Raw genomic sequence first — 17,618 nt, forward strand, 5'->3', positions numbered from 1 at the left:
AGGCTAAAAAAAAATAAATAAATGCAAATGAGTCACAGATGAAATAGCTCTTTGAAAAAAAATACTCTCTTCACCATCAGAAATCTGTATTTATTTAATCACAGATGAGTGATTAAAAACAATTCAATAACATATGCATATCTCTATACTGTTCATGCGGTATCATGCAGGAGTTTTCAAAGTGCGGCAGTCCAGTTTGTTTTTAAACGTCATTAGCAGTGCCGCGTTTTCATCAATAATGTACACTGTGTCTCACTCATTCTGGTGGTTATTGTGAGGAGACCTGTGGCAAGCTATTGTTCCATGTAAAAATAACAAGCTCATTTACATGTTAAAATAAGTCACTGTTTCAAGAACAAATTGACTCACACATCTTTCATCAACACCTCGATAATACACTTTATGGTTTATTGACTACAACAGGCTGTCAAGTCAATGTGTAGAACATATACTGTATATACTGTATATATATACAGTATATATGTGTGTGTATATATGTACATATATATACATATATATGTACATATATATACAAATATATATATATATATGTATATATACTGTATATATATATGCATATACATACATATACCTGTATGGTTCAATGTATGTATGTATGTATGTATGTATTTATTTATTTATGTTACACTGAAAGTTTAAAAATGTGTGTGTGTACATACATACATATTTGTACATTTAAATATACATATATTTTTCAACTTTTATTGCATTAGTCCTTTAAAGTGAATGTCAACTAAACGACACTTTCATTCGCCCATGTGGAGAAAATGATCGGACCGAGATGGTGTGCCGATCTCGGCTCTATCCTGCAAACTATCTGCGTCAACGCCACAAGCTAAACGTCTTTCCACACAAACAGGTCTGGCTGCCTCGCAGCGGCGTCCCTAGTCTCTCCGCGGCACCACGTCTGTCTGTGTCTCCGCTCCGGTGCTGCTGCTGCTGCTCACTGACATCCGCCTGCAGGCTGCCAGACAGACAGTCTTGCCTCCCCACCTCCACACCGCTACCTGCGCCACCTCCCCTCCGCGCGGCGGAGTCCGCTTGTAGTCCACATCCGGATTCGAGCAGGAAGCCGGAAGCTCGGCGCGCCGCCTAGGAGAACTAGCCTACCCAGAATCCCTTGCGGGCCCCTCAACTTACAGAACTGGCTGCTCGGGCTCCGGGAGTATTTCCCATTTAAACAAACAGTGCTGAAGATGGCGGAGAGTTAACGGTGCAAAGAAGAAACTATCGATCCGGCAGAGAGATACGTCCACGAGGTAGGTGCTCCGGCGACCTGCTTGCGAACCGGCCGTCCATTTCACAACCACTTTGCATGAGCTTTGAATGTCAACGGGGAGGACGGAAATTACAGCCAGCGGACTTGGGATCCCGGTGTGCGCGCACACACACACACACACACACACACACACACACACACACACACACACACACACACACAATATTGGCATTTGGTTCCGTGCGGAGGGCACCGTGCATGGTCATATCGTGCGTGACAGCCGAGATTCACCGTGCTGGCCGCGATGTTTGAAGCGTACGTGTGAGATGTGGGTCCGTCCGCGCTGCAGCGAACCTCGAACACATCTCTCTTAAACTTTACGCGATCGAGGCGCAGACTGGGGACCAGTTTGCGCTCAAAGCTGGTGGACCGACCGCACAAGTGTTCCCAACAGATATCCCAGATAACCTGACATCTGTAAGTTCGTTTTTTTTTTCCTTCTTCTTCTTCTTCTTCTTCTTCTTCTTCTTCTTCTTCTCTCGTGCTCGATCACTCACATTTTTCACAAGCGTGTTAACACTCGCAAACGCACGTACACACGCGCGCGGGATAACAGTTGTATACGGCGGCGTCGGTGAGAGTCGGAAGGGAAAACGGCACCGTGGCTGAGAAGAAACGCTGTCGCTGCTCACACCAGCGAGATCATCGCACCCACATGTTTATTTACGTACTTCTTGTAACTGGCCGCAGCGTGCGTTGCGTTCGTGTTCGAAAACACCTTGCCGGCGTATTTTTTTTTTTTAAATTTTATTGAATTTTTCATCATTTTTTATTTTATTATTTTTTTTTTTTTTACCGGTTAGACCCCTCCGACTTCGCGGCGCAGTGCGCGCTGCAGGCAGAGGAGGCGGACGATGCTGACCGCCTGCTCGGCTGCCGGAGGAAGGAGCGGTGGGGGAGAAAAGTGCACCGACTCCGCTGCAGCAAAACGGGTTCACGCAAAGGTTTTTTTGAAACTTGGGAGTTGAAAGAGTGAGAGGTCGATCGTGCTTCTCTCTGAGATCTCCGTGTCATCCCCCCTGTCATCGGGCTTCTTCCTCCATAACGAGTCTCACTGTATATCTGCAGGGGGCAGCAACGTGGCCCAGGGCAGGGTGTGTGTGTGTGTGTGTGTGTGTGTGTGTGTGTGTGTGTGTGTGTGTGTGTGTGTGTGTGTGTGTGTGTGTGTGTGTGTGGTAAGCGTCATGTCCTTGAGGCTGACACCAGAGCCCTACCTGCTCCCACTGGATAATAGTAGCCTCCTCTTTAGTGTGTGTGTGTGTGTGTGTGTGTGTGTGTGTGTGTAAACAGACATTGAATGGTAGCCGTGCAGATGGTGCGTTTGCTGCTGGTGGACAGGTGAAGGATGTCAGCGTGACTTAATTACGTCGGGAGTGATATTGCCACGCAGCCCGGCGAGTTCTTTTGTCAGGAGCTGCGGTGAAATGACATTGTCTTGAGTTTTGCTTTTTCAGAGACGACTGATTCCGCCTGAACAAAAGTCCGCAGGCAGGATGATGATAATGTGTTTTTGAAAAAAGGGCAGCAGGTGTTCACTATACAGGGGCCCGAATGAGAAAAGTGGAAATATTTATTTTTATTTTTATTATTATTGAAAATGAAAGTTTATCCCGACTACCCATGAGCTGAATATGCAACAGAAATGTTGCAGTGGAAAATTCAAGTTAGACCCAACAATCCTATTTTCAGTCAAAATGAAAGGGGGGAATGAAGCAAAGTTGCTGAAAAAGGCTTAGACGTATCGCAATATTTAATAAATCTTGACGCGTCAATGACATTCAGCAGCCCAAAGCAACCCTCATGCACGGATATCTTCCTCCACCTCTTTCATCCCCTCGTCATTTTTTTCCCCCAGTGAACTTTCATTTTAATGTTAGATGAGTCGAGGGAACGCAGACAGCTTGTTGCTGCCCGTCCTGCCTTCATTCACCTTGCAGGAGTGTCGAGACTGTCGCAAAAATATTCCATCCTGCCCAACTTGGCACCAGTCGCTCAGCTTAATGTTGCAAACTGTGCCTGCTACTGAGGCCAAGGGGTGTGGCGCTCAGAGAGTCTGGTCTCCTCCTCCTCCTCCTCTTCAGTGCCGTCTTCCCCAGGACAGATTTACAGTCGGCTCCATGCCCCGTATCTATCTTTGCCCGCGTGCAGCCGCGGACACGCGCGCGCCTACAACCTGCTCGCGGGGGACCTAGAGCGGCCTGCGCCCGGCTCGGCAGGGAGGCCGGGGGGCGAGGGCTGTCCGCTCGGCGTATGGCGGTGTAAATGAGCGAACGATGAGGAGGAGGAGGTAGAGAAGAAGGAGGAGGAGGAGGAGGAGGAGGGTGACAGTGATGCATGATGTTTGCTGAATGGGGAGAAAGAAGGACAGAGGTTAGCGAGGGATGCTGGTGACTGGGTCAGGGCTGGGGGCAGGGCTCCCAGCTTGGGGGGAGGTGAGGGATGGTGGGGATGGGCAGCAATGGGAGTTTGAGCTGAAGGGTTTGCAATGCCAGCGGACGTACCTTATGCTTTCACCTTTTCCGTCACTTTGTCTCTTTCCTCCGGCCGTCGCTCTCACCGCCACTTTGACACGTCCATGAAGTTTTCTGCCTCCCCTTCCTCGTCCTCCCCCTCCTCCCCCTAGTGTTGTAGTACTCAAGGTTGATCTTGGTCTCAAGACCGGTCCAGAGACCACTTTTTAAGGGTCTCGGTCTCGTCTCGAACTCTGAGGCATTTTTATTCGGTCTTGTCTCGGTCTCGGACTGGGCGGACTTGGGATTTTTGATGAAGACCTGTCAAGAATCAGCGAACACTGCATTGACAGATAATATTGGAAACGAGAAGAGGTGTTGCTGTTCGATTTAGAAGAAAACTTGAATTTAAAAGATACTGGTCATTTTTTTCTGAGTGGTTGTCATTTTTCTTTTATATATAAAGTCTTGGTCTTGTCTTGATCTCGATGCTCTCTAGTCTTGATAATGTCTTGGTCTTGGTTGGTGCGGTCTTGACTACAACACTACCTCCTCCCTCTCCTCCGCCTCCTCCTCCCCCGTGGCATGCCTCACTCCGTCCCCTCCGTCACCTCCCCCGGTTGCGGTGCGGCAGTCTGAACTGTTGTCCTGTTGTCAGGGGCCCCTCTCCCATGTGTCACGATGTGTTTAATAGGAATTAATCTTCATCAGCGCCCAGTAGATTTCGCTCACAGGTCTTTGTTTCGTCACTCATTTTTGTCCCCTTGTCCATTACCGCGAGCCCCCGTGCCCGATTCGACGCGGTCGCTCAGGGTTCAGCACAAACGCACCCGCGTTGAAACAGGACTCAGAGCGATGCGTTGTCTCTACGAATGGAAACACGATCCTCTCCAATTTGCGAAAAAATAAAAATACTTCTAGTTCGTAAGTCAAATAATGACATAAACAAAAGTCATGATGAATACACAAATTTACCTCGTGATGTTTCAAATTCATAATATTGTAAATCTAATGAACTGAACCGCAGCGTTCCTTTAAAAACATGTTTGACAAAAGGGACATAAATCTAAATGAAAATGTTCCTTGCTGATGTTTTATTTCACCGCCAAATAAAAATGTTCTGTGACAGCTAAACCACAAGTTTACGGCACCGCAGATGATGTGTGAAAGGCACAGTTCCCTCAAAATGTTGTTTTACAAATGTGTGGATTCAGGTTGTGGTGGCATTTTCTATCAAATGGAATAATTCTCATGTGTCAGGAACATCAAGAATTCTATTGACAGAAGGACAATTTGCTACAATACTAACAGAATAAAAGCACAACAAGTCTTTATCATGTCTGTATACTGTTTGGGTGGTGTCATCTAAGCATCTGCAATCCCTTTAAGCACTGCAGTTATTCAAGTATGATTATCCAAGTTTTGTCTCAAAATATTTACGTTCGGCTTTCTCACTATCTTGCAAGCAAAATTCACCAATCATCCTCCATAACTCTCCAAAGAGGTAATTATCTCACAAATACAATAGCGAAGCACTCCTCCATCCAGCAGCGCTTGCCCACTGATCCATTTTTTTTTTTTTTTTCACATTTCTTTAATTACCGTAATTGGGGCTTTAAACCACCAAGCTCATGCTAAAAATGTCATATTTTCTACTTGCGACCAATCTTGCGGTACAATTTCGGGCCTCTGCTTAACAAGAGTTTGCAAAAAATTAAGCAGACCGAGTTAGCCCTGTCGCGGTTACTGAGGTACAAAATGCTGCTGTTGGTATTAGTCAAGGCTGCTAACGTAAGCCTTGACTAATACCAACTTAACAAGCCGATCCTTGCAGTTCATAAGTTGTTACTTGGCCTGTAAAGTAGCACTTTAGGCTGTTTTAAGCTAATTAGCTGGTCATTTTAACAATTAAAACCTTGATGGGAGGGGGGTAGATCGCCTGCTATTTAATCCACTTCTTCCACTTCTTTCTAAAGTCTTGGACACAACATTGGTGCCACCGAAGCATTGCAGACAAACATTTGTAGTCCTATAATTAGCGGAACGATGGACCGTATGAACCGCCATGTCAAGTTGGCAAGTCTACTTGTCAACAGCAATTTGATCTTCTCTTAAATGTTGCTGAGGACCTCTTAAATACTTCGGTAGCTATAACCTGTCAAACACGGTGTCGCCAAAACATTTGGTTGAAACAGCCTCCCACTAAAACAGAATTGGAATGTGTCAGTCAAGTCCGTATTTGTCATCTGTGGCTCCCCTTGTGTGCCAGAAACCGCAGAGCCGACATTCCTGCCAGTAAAGATATCAAGAGGCATGTGTTGCTGCCGCTCTTGAGATAAACCAAGTCGAGAAGAGCACGGCTTGGTATCAGCTCCGCCTCTCTTTTTTTTTGTTGCACAGTAAAAAGTTTTAACCAGAGGTATTCATAGAAAAGAGAAACACCACAGCTGTTTTCAGAGCCGATAAGGCTCATTTTCACTTGTCAATTGGTCGTCCTTCAGTCTTTTCAGCGCTTCGAGTTTTATTCACAATCAGAGATAGAAAAACATCCTTAAGCATCAAAGATGTACAAGTGTGCCTACTGTCTGCAGCGAGCACGCCTTAAGATGAAGACAATCAATAAATATCTTGAAATCATTGCAACTTTTGTTAATTCCTTTTTAGTTAATTCCCTTCATGTTTATTTGTTTATTTTTTAGTAAAGACCAATGATGGTCCACAAACTCAGTCTATTAATATTACCACACCTTACTAGCCCTATCACAGATCTCCAAGATTCAGATTTCCAAGCAGCCCTGGAGAATTGCCAAAAATTCAAGCATTATTTATGTTTCCAAGCATCTTTACCTGCAGGGGAAGAGTTCAGGTCCTGCTGAGTGAAAACACTACACCCAAAGCGAAGTGATTCTTTTTGTGAAAGCAGTCCCAAGCGATTTTGTTGAGGAATAAAGAACACCGAGGAAAATCTGTACCACGTTTTTCACTTTGTATTGTTCTCCGTAAAAGTTAAATATTCCATGAGAGAAAGTCTGCTATCCAAGAATGTCTTAACCTGTAGCTATGTTTGTTTTTCTTGAGCAGTGAAGTGGACAGTAAATAAAAAAAAAAAATAAAATAAAAAAATCAACGCATGAGCAAGAATAGAATGCGAACAATCTGCAGCTCAATACCACAATTTCATTGTAAGTGCTTGTAGTGTGATGACAATAAAGGCTATTCTATTCTATTCTATTCTATTCTATTCTATTCTGTTCTATTCTATTCTGATGGCCTCAACACTGTTTTAGAACACATGACGTTAGTGATGTACAGTATTATCGTGATGCCACTAAAAATGTATACTGCAGCCAGCCAAAGTAAAGTAGTCTGCATTTTATGTTACTCAAAGGACTTTTTGTAGCCTATTTTGTTGTCCAATAGGAAGTTATTTAAGATCGCTGCTGCAGTTGGGCTTCGCCGAGGCCATCAGCCACATGAGTGGACATCACTAAAATCCATTTAACAGCGTACCTAATAAAGTGTCTCTTAGACTTTTAATAAACTGCCATAAAATGTGAATAAAAAGTCCTTTTTCTTGTCTTTTCTTTTTTGCTTTCAGAGGGCCTGTGCTAAAACACACACTGCTCTAGAACTCAGCTGCTCTGTGATGTCACAAGAGCCAGCTGCAGGACGGATGACAAAACAGGACGTGTGAGTGTTGACAGGTCTGTAGGGGGAGAGCCTATAGGAAGCCGCTTATAAAGGGGAGAAGGAGGATGAAATCGATGGGGGGGCGTAAGCACAGCACAAATACGGAAGGAGGAAGTGTCGGCCGCAGATGATTAATATCAGGTCAGTGGACTCCAAAGCCGCTGGGAAGAAAGAACTTGAGTTTAGTGGGTCTCATGCCGGAGGAGAACCTCCCCTCTGATTGCCGAGCGCAATAAAGTTTTCATTTTTTTCAGCGATAAGAGAACAAATAAACACCAAAGTGAGTGTGAGGGATGAGCCGGGTGTCAAGAGCGAGCGTCGGTCGCGTAACCTTGGCTTCCTCTCCCGCCGCCTGTGTGCAGCTCATGTGTCCTCGTGCTGCTTGAATTTTCTGAGAGCTGTTTCTTCTGTGAGAGGAATGTCAAGTGCACATCTCGGAGCGTTTCTCCGCCGTCTGTGTTTGTTTTAGTTCTTGCACTCGTCTCCCTCTATCTGTTCTTTCCTCTCGCCTCCTCCAGCCATGTCCACTTTCATCTTTTGTTGTGTGTGTGTGTTTTTTTTTTAATTGTCACTCGTCTCTTGCTGGCAATTAGCGCTCAGTACAGCGAGGGCTGAACCATACGCAGTGACCACATTGTGATAGTCTGAGCCAACTTGCTCGCCAATCTTTTCCTTCTGCTTTTACAAAATTTAGATGATTATTGAGTTTCATTGTAAAATGAGTTAAGGTGTTTTGTATTACTTTTATTATTTTCTAAGCTCTTGGAATATATGTGACCATAAAAAAAATTAAGTATCTGTATGCTGACAATTAAAAATGAAAAAGTAGGCAACATAGATAATTAATCAAGAATTAAACTGTTTACTTTCTTCTTCTTCTTCTTCTTCTTCTTCTTCTTCTTCTTCTTCTTCTTCTTCTTCTTCTTCTTCTTCTTCTTCTTCTTCTTCTTCTTCTTCTTATTATTATTATTATTATTATCATCATTATTATTATTATTATTATTATTATGATAGCTAATGTTGCATTTTTGAATTATTTATTGCCTACTTTTTTAACCAAAGACTGCATCTAATTGCTCATCAATTTGCTAAGATATGACTCAATTTCCTCCTGACAAATATTTTCATAACCGTGATTAATGTTCTGCGGATGAGCTCCTCTTTGTGCCACAATGGCTGCCATGTGTGAGTGAACGCGAGCGTGCGGCGCGAGGAGTGGAGAGGAGGAGACGTGGAGAGTCATTTTTATTAACACGGCGAGTCCCGCTAAAATTCAGGGAGTGTTGTTGCATCCAGCTGTTACTGGTTGCAGTGAGGCTTCGTCGTCATGGCAACACAGTCCTGCGCGCCTGCTCAAGGTCGTTCATCCCGTTCTGAACCGAGCGGCACGCCGCACATCGGATGCACTCGGAGACAGCGAGAGAAAAACAGAAAGGGAGAGGAGAGGAGGGGAGGGGAGGAAAAAAAAACTACTTCAAAGTGACCAATCGAGAGCACTTCAGTGACGACGCGCTCGGACTGCTCAGACCTCGTACCCCCCCACCTTCCCCACCACCACGCTGATGCAGACGCACCAACTCGCATTGGCGTGCACTTTCTACATTAAAGAAAGAGAGAAAGAGAGAAAAAAAATCCTCCACCTCTGGCCGTGGGGCCTGTAAGTTCTTTCGCCAGCTGATAAAATATTTATCTGGTCAGTGGGAGAGTGAGGGATACAATGGCTGCAGAAGAAACGGGCAGCCGAGCTCGCCTTTGTGTTTTCCTTTCTCTCGTGGTGCATCGCTGTGAGGCTACCTGGGGTCTCTCCTCTCTTCTTCTTCCCCCTCCTCTCTCTTCCTCTTCTCTTCCTCCTCTCGGTACCTCTCTGCTGGCTTGTGTGCGAAGCGTTGCCTGCTAAACATCACCTTGTTGACCGTAATTGGTGTCGTTAAACATACTCAAAAGGTCTACAAATATACATCGTCATTATCATTATTATTTTAGCAGGGGGAGACCCATGTGTGGAGGACTAAAAGTGCCAAAATTAAATAAATAAGTGTAAATATGAAATAATTAATTACATGTATAATTTATTCATTCAATGTGTTATTGAATGTTTTATTAAATAATTGAAATACCAAATAATTTTATGGAAAAATAAAATAAATATATATAACTATGTCATGATGTATTTAATTATTTCATGGCTCTTTTATTTTTTGGTGATTTATTTCATTTTTTAAACTTGCCCATCAAAGTTGGTCAGTGGGCCGGACTAACGTGAATCGAGTCTAATCCACTGCTTTGGTCCGAAGTCTTCCAACATCCGCAAGAAAAAGAAGAAGAACAAGAAGTCGTCTTTCAAAAGATCTCCATGAACTGTGGCCACAGATATTTTTTGAACTTGCCGAGTCTGTGGAAGCAGGACCTGCTGACCCCGAAAATGTCTATTTGCTCTGCGTCATTCGTTATCTGGAATCAATTAGCCTTGGCTTGATGTTCAGGGTAACCAATCGGGTGTTAGGATCCGCCTACAGACTTTGACGGGCGAGTTTGACAGATTAAACGAATGTGCTCCAACACAAGACCATGAAATAATTAAATACATCATGAAAATTGTTTCAAATAAAAGTGGTGTTTTGATGAATTAACCATACATTTAATTGATTATTTCACAATGTGTTTATTTAATTTTTGGCCCTTTTTTTCCCTCCATACCCATGCAGCCTCCGTCACTCAAGGCTGGCAAGCAACGCCTAAATTTAATAAACTGTGCGATAGCGGTAGCTTCGTTGTGTTGCACGTCAAACAGTGTGAAATTGGGTCTAATGAAATCTTGGTACCAATCCGTGTCACCTTTTGGGCATATTTTGAAGAGATAAATATTCAGTGAACCTCAGGGGAGGGGCCATAGGACCCTTGCGCTAATATTAGCTCAAGCGCAGTCGAGGCTGATAGGGGGCATCGGTAGCGTTGCGTTTTCGGGGTCAATAAACAAATTAGTGCAGTCATTAAGAAATTATCCGAGGCGCTGGCGCTGGATGGAAAGCCAAAGGTGGCGCCGAGTTCGTGGAGGTCCAGTCTTCAGTCGCAGACATTTGTTGATTTGTCTCGACAGCGGAGGGCCGAGCTGGCACAGGACGATCCGGCAGAAGGCGCTGAACAAAGTGAATTTTTCCAGAAAAGGGACAGCAAGGACCAGCATTGGACCGCTGATGAAATGCATCAGGATCTAGTTTAGCTGAGGTTCATGATGATTGATCGCGCACGGGAGGAGCACAAGACAATATAAGCAGGTTTAAAAGTTGAATCCAGTATTCTGAGTCGTTACTATTGCCAAGACGCTACGGGCAAATATGCATCCATAAAAGGTGTTTTTTCTTTGCTTGTTCGCTTTCACTGTCAGATAAGATTTACATCGCTGTCTTTATTCTCATTCATTCTCCATAACAGCTCATCTGGCGATCCGTCTTTTGTGCCTTGAAATCTCTCGCGTTTGCTGCCAAGACCTTCTTCTCTGCATAACAAATGCCGCCAGTTGCGAGAGCAACAGAGAGTTGCGGCGCAGAGGTCTCATGATTTCTTACTTAACAATTAGCGACGATCCTGCAAACACAAGGGCGAGAAGGCAGGCGGGGGCCTGTCGGGGAGGTGAGCAGTGACGACATGGAATGATGCCAAACATCTTCCGTAGTTTTATTCTTCTCCTCCTCCTCCTCCTCCTCCCTCTTCTTCTTTTGCTTCTGTTTGATTGAGTTTTGTCCGCTGCCGGGTGGGGCTCAGCCGGGTTTCTACGCTCTGACACAGAGTGCTAATTTGGTGCCACGTCTGAGTGCAGTGTGTGTTGTCAGTGGTGTTAGATACTCAGAAGGGAGGAAAAAAAAAAAAAAAACACCTATGGTCACCTCTGCCTGAACCTGAAGCGGAGGGGATCTGGGTTTCAGCAGGGGAAGAAGGGGGTTAGTTCACGTTTCGAGAGTTAAAAGATGGTTTTTAAAGGGGTCCTCGGAGGGGCGCGCGCATGTGTGTGTGTGTGTGTGTGTGTGTGTGTGTGTGTGTGTGTGTGTGTGTGTGTGTGTGTGTGTGTGTGTGTGTGAGGGAGGACGGGCTTTCTGTTTTTTTACTTAGTTTCCATTGTAAAAATCTAGCCTTAGTTTATGTGTCTTAGACCCACTTTGAGTGAATAGACACACGCATATGCACGCACATACACACTCATGCAAACATTTAGGGGGTAGGAGTCGAGGTAAATGTTACCAGCTGCAGCCCAGCCAGCGAGTGGCTTCAACTCTGCCTGAACCCAGCTGTTACGTGACCACCTCCTCAACTCGCTTCACTCTGGCCTGCCTTCCCCTCAGCCACCACAGCCCCTATATCACTCTGCTCTTACCACACACACACACACACATACACACACACACACACACACACACACACACACACGCACGTGTGCGCGAACGCACAGCCGTCACCATCCACCGGCTCTCTCTCTCTCTCTCTCTCTCTCTCTCTCTCTCTCTCCGCTGTCAGCACCAGCAGCATCACTCATCATCAGGATAAGTGAGAGGTGCGCAACCAAGGTCCTCGCCCCTCCCCCTCCTCTACCCTCTCCCCCACCCTCCCCCACCTCTTCACCTTGGTGTGAAGCAGTGCCGAGCTGGCCCACGCCTGATTGGCCGCCACAACCACCACCCTCCCCCAACCCTCCCCCGCCCCGGGTCACGCTGTCGCCGGCGTGACGTCATGGAGGCTTGTTTCTCCGCGGCTCCCATCACACTCGGTTACCGTCGGCGCTGCCGCCTCCGCCTCGTGCGAGCGTTTTGTTTGGGGTCTAAGATAGATGAAGATGTAGAAAAGATGTAGAGAATTCCTTGGGATAGTCAGTCACTATTTATTTATTTATGTTTTACTCTAATAAGGTTGTGGGTTTGATTCCCACTTGGGGCCTTTATGTAGAGTTCGCATGTTCACCTTGTGTCACTAGCTGTGTTTCCATTACACAGTTTTTCGCAAAACAAAAGCGATATTTCTAAAATTTTGACCAAGTACGATTGCGATTTGCAGGGTTTCAATTGAATGGTGTGAATCGCATAAGCTGTAATTCTCGTAAAATCTTGCGGACCAGATTTTCGAGAATTACTTTTGCTTTTGTTTGTATGTTTGTTTGCTGTCAAGAATGGTTGTTATATTTTTTCTCCTTGAATATACTAAAAAACATATAGCCTAACACACTATTTTCATTTGAAGTGAACTGGTCACGTGACCCCCGTACGTCACGTCCGCGATGTGTAAATGCGAAAAGAAATGTTTCCACGAGACTTTTGTCTTAAAAATGAAACAGCATGAGAGTGTAACACTTTAGCGCTATTTGAGAGGTTCTTCTAAGTTTAGGTGTTTCCATTACCAGTGTTTTATTGCGATATTTAGGTTTTGCGCTATTCTTAGGGTAATGGAAATGCGGCTTCTGTCGCGGCTCTTCAGGTGCTCCGGCTTCCCCCTTCAGTGCAAAGACATGTTTATTTTTCTACCTCAGAATTCTAAGTTGTCCGTAGGTGTAAATGTGGATGTGGATGGTTGCTATGGTGACTTGTCCAGGGTGTAACCCCACCTTTGCTCAGACTGGGATTGACCCCCGCACTCCAGTGACTCTGAAAGCAGTGGGAGCAGTGGATGGTCGGATGAATACATCTAAATTGAGTTCATTCAAATTGTTACTTTTAAAATGCTTTTTTTTTTTATTGATTACTGATTGGGTGTAATGATTGAGAAGCCACTTCCTGTCTCGTCAATGGACGAGCATCAAAGACCGGCACGGGAACGCTGCTGGCGCTGGCTGGCCGTGGAAACGGAGAAAACATCTTGGCACCGAACAAACACTGAAAAACTAATGTGTTTGTGCAACTAGAGTGGCCAAGAACAACATCAGTCAGAATAGAGTCGAAGCCAAGATTGCAAAACGAGCAATAAATGCGGTTTTGCTGGGCAAAAGTGAGCTTTTAACCCCACGAACGCTTGCGCAAGAGACGATAATCGTGACTCTGAAAAATGTTTATTTTGTGTACGTCCCATGCGGAGAATATGCAGACTCAGGCTGTAGCCAAAGTGCTGAATTTCACATTCGGCCGTGGACTGGGCACCAAGCGGAGTTACAACCTTCACCCATCTGTTTGTGCGCTCGGCGCCTCAACCTCAGCTCCGGCGACTGGGTCTGGGGGGGTTGGGATGCGTCTTTGGTTGAATCAGCTCTTCTTCTCTCGTCTTTTTCCTATTAAAAAAAAACAAACAAAAAACATAACTGCTTTCCACTCACCCTCCCTCCCTCACTACGAATGTGTTGGTCCTGTGAGATCCCAGTCGTAGTAAACAGGCAGTGACATCTGTGTGCTCCCTTTGGAGAAAAGGGAGCCAGAATTTAAATATTTATGGGATGCAATGTGAGACAAAGATTCCGCTTCTTCTTGTGTTATTCTTCAGAGGGCTTTTTATAGCCGCGGCTTGTGTATTTTTAGGTTGTTGTCCGGCGAAATCAGACGTTCCTCAAACAAAAAGCCCCTGTGCTTGCGTTGAGATTCTCGAACCATTGCGCTTCATCTGTGCTCCTGAGTCTCAGTCAGACGCCATGCCCAGGATGAAATATCATCTCCTTTTTGGACTAGGCTGCCCACTCAGGTAACCGTCAGGTGAGCAGCCTCAGATCTGAAAGGCTCCTTGTTTATTGGGCAGATGTAGCCGATATTGGAAGACCAGCTGACACAGTTAAGTCGCTGGGTATTGGCGACAACTCTCCTCATCCAAAAAAAAGGGTCAGTTTACCATTTATATTGCCTGAAGTTTGTCTGCCTTTGCTTTGATGGGTAGGGATGTGACCACTTTCAGCTTGTTATGTGCTGGTCTTTGTCTGGCAACCTATTCTGTCAAACAGCAAATAACGGAGAGGTCAGTTAGCTGCCATTTCTCATTGGAACATAAGTGCTCAGCCCCATCTCCTTCGGCTGGCTACTTCTTTTTCTGTCACCCATTTGTGCTGTATGATGCAGGCAACTTTAGCGCATGCATTCAGAGTCTCTCTGAGTGTCTTTAATCAGAGTGTCTGAATTTACTGTAACCTTGAAATTGGGAATATAAATAGAAAATATTCTGAATGGAAACATGTCAATATTAAAAGGAAAACGCAACATAAATATGTAAAGGATTTTCTGTTTGTATGCAGTGGAATTATAGGTGATCAAAAAAAAAAAATCTTGTTTTCCAACATTTTGCGTAAACTAATTACTACAAATGCCTTCAACATTTTTGCTCTACATTTACAGGTCACATTATAGAGCATTCTTCAAAACATTGGAGTGTACAGAGTATTTCGATGGGTGAGGAAGCTGACTCAATTTGTCGTTATGTGTCTGTAAGATATTAAAAGATAGAACAAACAGCAGAATAATGCAGCTGTATATAAAAACCTCCAAGCAGAAAGGAAGGAAAGGGACTTCCTGAAGATATTAAACTGGAAATGGAAAACAGGTATCTAATTGAGAAAAGCAGCACGGCTCCCATGATATAACTGCATTGCTTACGATAAGCAATAATGACTCAGTGCAGCGGTTGCAATGGAAATAAACCTGTCTCCATTTACAACATCCACCACCATTCTTTTCGGAATGACTTTACGTGAGGGAAGAATACGCCATTGTTTGTCAGGTATTATCAGAGAAAATGCTCTTTTCATAATTGTGTTTTATCAACATTTCAAAAGAATCGCTTGTCTCTCTCTCAAATCTGAGATTGAAACTAAAAGCCGCGCCAATGTTTGTTATTGCACATTTTTTGAGTTAGAATGATCTAAGTTGAATAGAAGATAAAATATGAACACATACGTCCAAAGCTGTCTTTTTCCATTACAGATATTCCAAAGGTCCAATTCTAGTTAAATAAACAAATTAATTCATCTTCTTTGCTGTGTGTGAGGACAGACGGGAACTTGTGTCTTGCTTTTGCTCTCGTGTTTGTGTCATGACATGTGGGACAAAAAGCGCATACGCATCAATTTAATGAATGATGAAGAAGGCAGCAATTTGAGCATAAAATAGGGAGAGGCAACTAAATCATGTGTTCACTGTCTTTTATCTTCAAAATTCCATGAAAAGAGTACCGTACGCAGGCTATTTTTACTTAACCTTTCACATCATAAAACCTTTCTTTGTTTCTAACATCCCATTGAAAATAGGTTTGGTTCGGCTATCTTTGTTTGATCTCTCTTTGCAACTGTTTTATGGTTTAAAACATGTTGAAGAGACATGATAGTGTTGAATTATCCCAATTCACTCAATGACTTTCTCTTAGTCATGTTCAAAGTTACACAAGATGACTTTAACAATCAAAAAAACGGGCAGAGGGAGGTAACTTCAACGAAGAATATATTTAAAAAGAATCAAATGCTCTCCCTCCTGATGGTGTCAGGCCTCCAATCAAGGTTTTCTCAAGACTTGACATTAGCGGCTATTGCAGTCTGCAAAAATAGCAACGCTCTCCACTCAAGGTTCAGAAAGACAAAGAGAAGGAGGGGAAACACAGGAGGTAAAGGAGAGGAGTGAGGCAGGGTGAGACCAGCATAGAGGGTGCGGGAAGGAAAAGGAGACCCAGTGGTTAATAATTTACCTGGACTACACTTGCAGGCTGAAGGCAAAAGCAACACGAAATCCTGATGTGGAGAGGTCATTATCTGTTGCTGAGAAAGTCTGTCACACGATCCAACCCTGAAGGGTGAAGACCAAGATCAAAGTTTCTGACGACAAAAAAAAAAAAAAAATCAAACCTAGTGTTTCTAACCAGGGTGGCCACCTGTCGGCTTTTAAGTCATACAGTCCAGTTTTGAAATGTCATAGCCACCTGAGGAATAATGAATAAATAAATTGACCTGAACAAACACACCCTCAAGACTTCTGGTATAAAAATCATTAAACAATATGTCAATCGGCTGAAATAAGTAAGTTGCTCTTCACCGATGCCTTGTGGTCGGTATGTGTCACGTACTTGGGAGGAACAACAACGCTAATTGCGTTGATCAGAAACAAAGTATAACTGTATCCTAAATAAATTCATAAAGGAGAATTTTAGTTCATAATTACTACATCTGAATCAAGCATTGACAGTAATCTGTGCGATCAACAGTAGCATGTGCAAGCAAGCAAGTGCATGACAGTTGGTTTCCAGCTGAATTTTGGAGTTTTTAAAGTTTTTAGTTTTGAATACTTTGATATAATTCTAGAAACCCGTTTCTTTTACTGTTGTTGTTTGCTTTTGGAGGAGCGCTTTTTTCTAACCTCTAACTCTAACGAACAATAATCAGTTTGTTGGTTCCACATTTCTAATAGGGGCTGTTGTTGATCTCTAAAATAAATAAAATAATAATAATCTTCTCTTTTGAAACTGTACAAGAAACAATAACGGAACAGCGAACTGACGAGCCATTCAATTCAGTCAGGGTCTACAAACAGCTGCTCTTTACTTCCTGTCCTCCTTCTAAATTCTGCACGTAATCAGTGTCCCATGACTGCAAACAAACTATTTCCGAATCCCGAGCATGTTTAATGGCGGAGGCTTGTCAGCATATTTAAAAAAAGAAAAAACACCACTAATATCAGGGCTTTTAACACACAAACAAATCACTCAATGTATATTTTGACAGATAGACGGACAAATGGATAAAGAGCTCTAATTGTTTGTGCGTTGAGGTTTTCAAGTGCGTTAGAAGCATCCAGATTGTTTAACTGGTGGTAGCCGCCTGACCGGGAGTGGAGTTCATTATGAGCAGCCGGGCATAAAAGCGTGCAAGAGCGGAGCTTTAACTGTCCAGAGGAAGTGATTGAAGGCTTGTGCCTTGGCTTTGAATGAGGGGACGCCAGTCTCACAGACGCTGATGTGCAAGCTCCCCCTTCATAATCCTGCCTGTTTTCATTTGACTTTCAATTTCATTCTCCACTCGGCCGCCTGCCTCCAGCATCCTGACACTTTGCTTTGTCCTTTTCACTGCACGTTACTCGGAAACACATTCAGCTTGGACCAGTTTCGACTAATTTGTAACTTGCTCCGCGTTTAACCTTTTTGCACCGTCTTGCACCGTTCGGCGGCACTGAGAAACTGGAGACGTAGCTAAAGAGCTAAAGTTTTGGCCAAACTTGCCGCCGCGTGTTGACAGCGGTGCAGCA

The 17,618-nt window shown here is 44.1% G+C and overlaps 1 protein-coding gene and 1 long non-coding RNA gene across 5 annotated transcripts in view; one reads left to right on the plus strand and one right to left on the minus strand.

Annotated features, from left to right (window-relative positions):
- Positions 1-1,114: 1,114 nt before the first annotated feature.
- Positions 1,115-17,618, plus strand: part of LOC142898604 (nuclear receptor coactivator 3-like) — a 57,994-nt gene continuing 41,490 nt past the window's right edge. For 2 of the 3 annotated variants that reach the window (XM_076041619.1, XM_076041623.1), the window contains exon 1: positions 1,115-1,280. The gene's annotated coding sequence lies outside the window, so the exon portion shown is untranslated. Of the gene's footprint in view, positions 1,281-1,325; positions 1,718-17,618 lie in introns of those variants that run through there. The other variant, XM_076041621.1, reaches the window with a different exon arrangement.
- LOC142898981 (uncharacterized) lies at positions 13,488-15,451 on the minus strand. Of its 2 annotated transcripts, none has more exons than XR_012928674.1 (3): positions 15,288-15,451; positions 14,233-14,330; positions 13,488-13,684 (listed from the first exon to the last, which is right to left on the minus strand). It is a non-coding gene; the product is annotated as an uncharacterized LOC142898981 (long non-coding RNA). The 2 variants fall into 2 exon arrangements; XR_012928675.1 differs by having other exon boundaries at positions 13,489-13,684; positions 14,233-14,325.

The sequence above is a fragment of the Nelusetta ayraudi genome, unplaced genomic scaffold (genome assembly GCF_046127955.1).
Source record: "Nelusetta ayraudi isolate G7.1 ecotype Tasmania unplaced genomic scaffold, CSIRO-AGI_Nayr_v1 ptg000070l, whole genome shotgun sequence".
Lineage (NCBI taxonomy): Eukaryota > Metazoa > Chordata > Actinopteri > Tetraodontiformes > Monacanthidae > Nelusetta > Nelusetta ayraudi.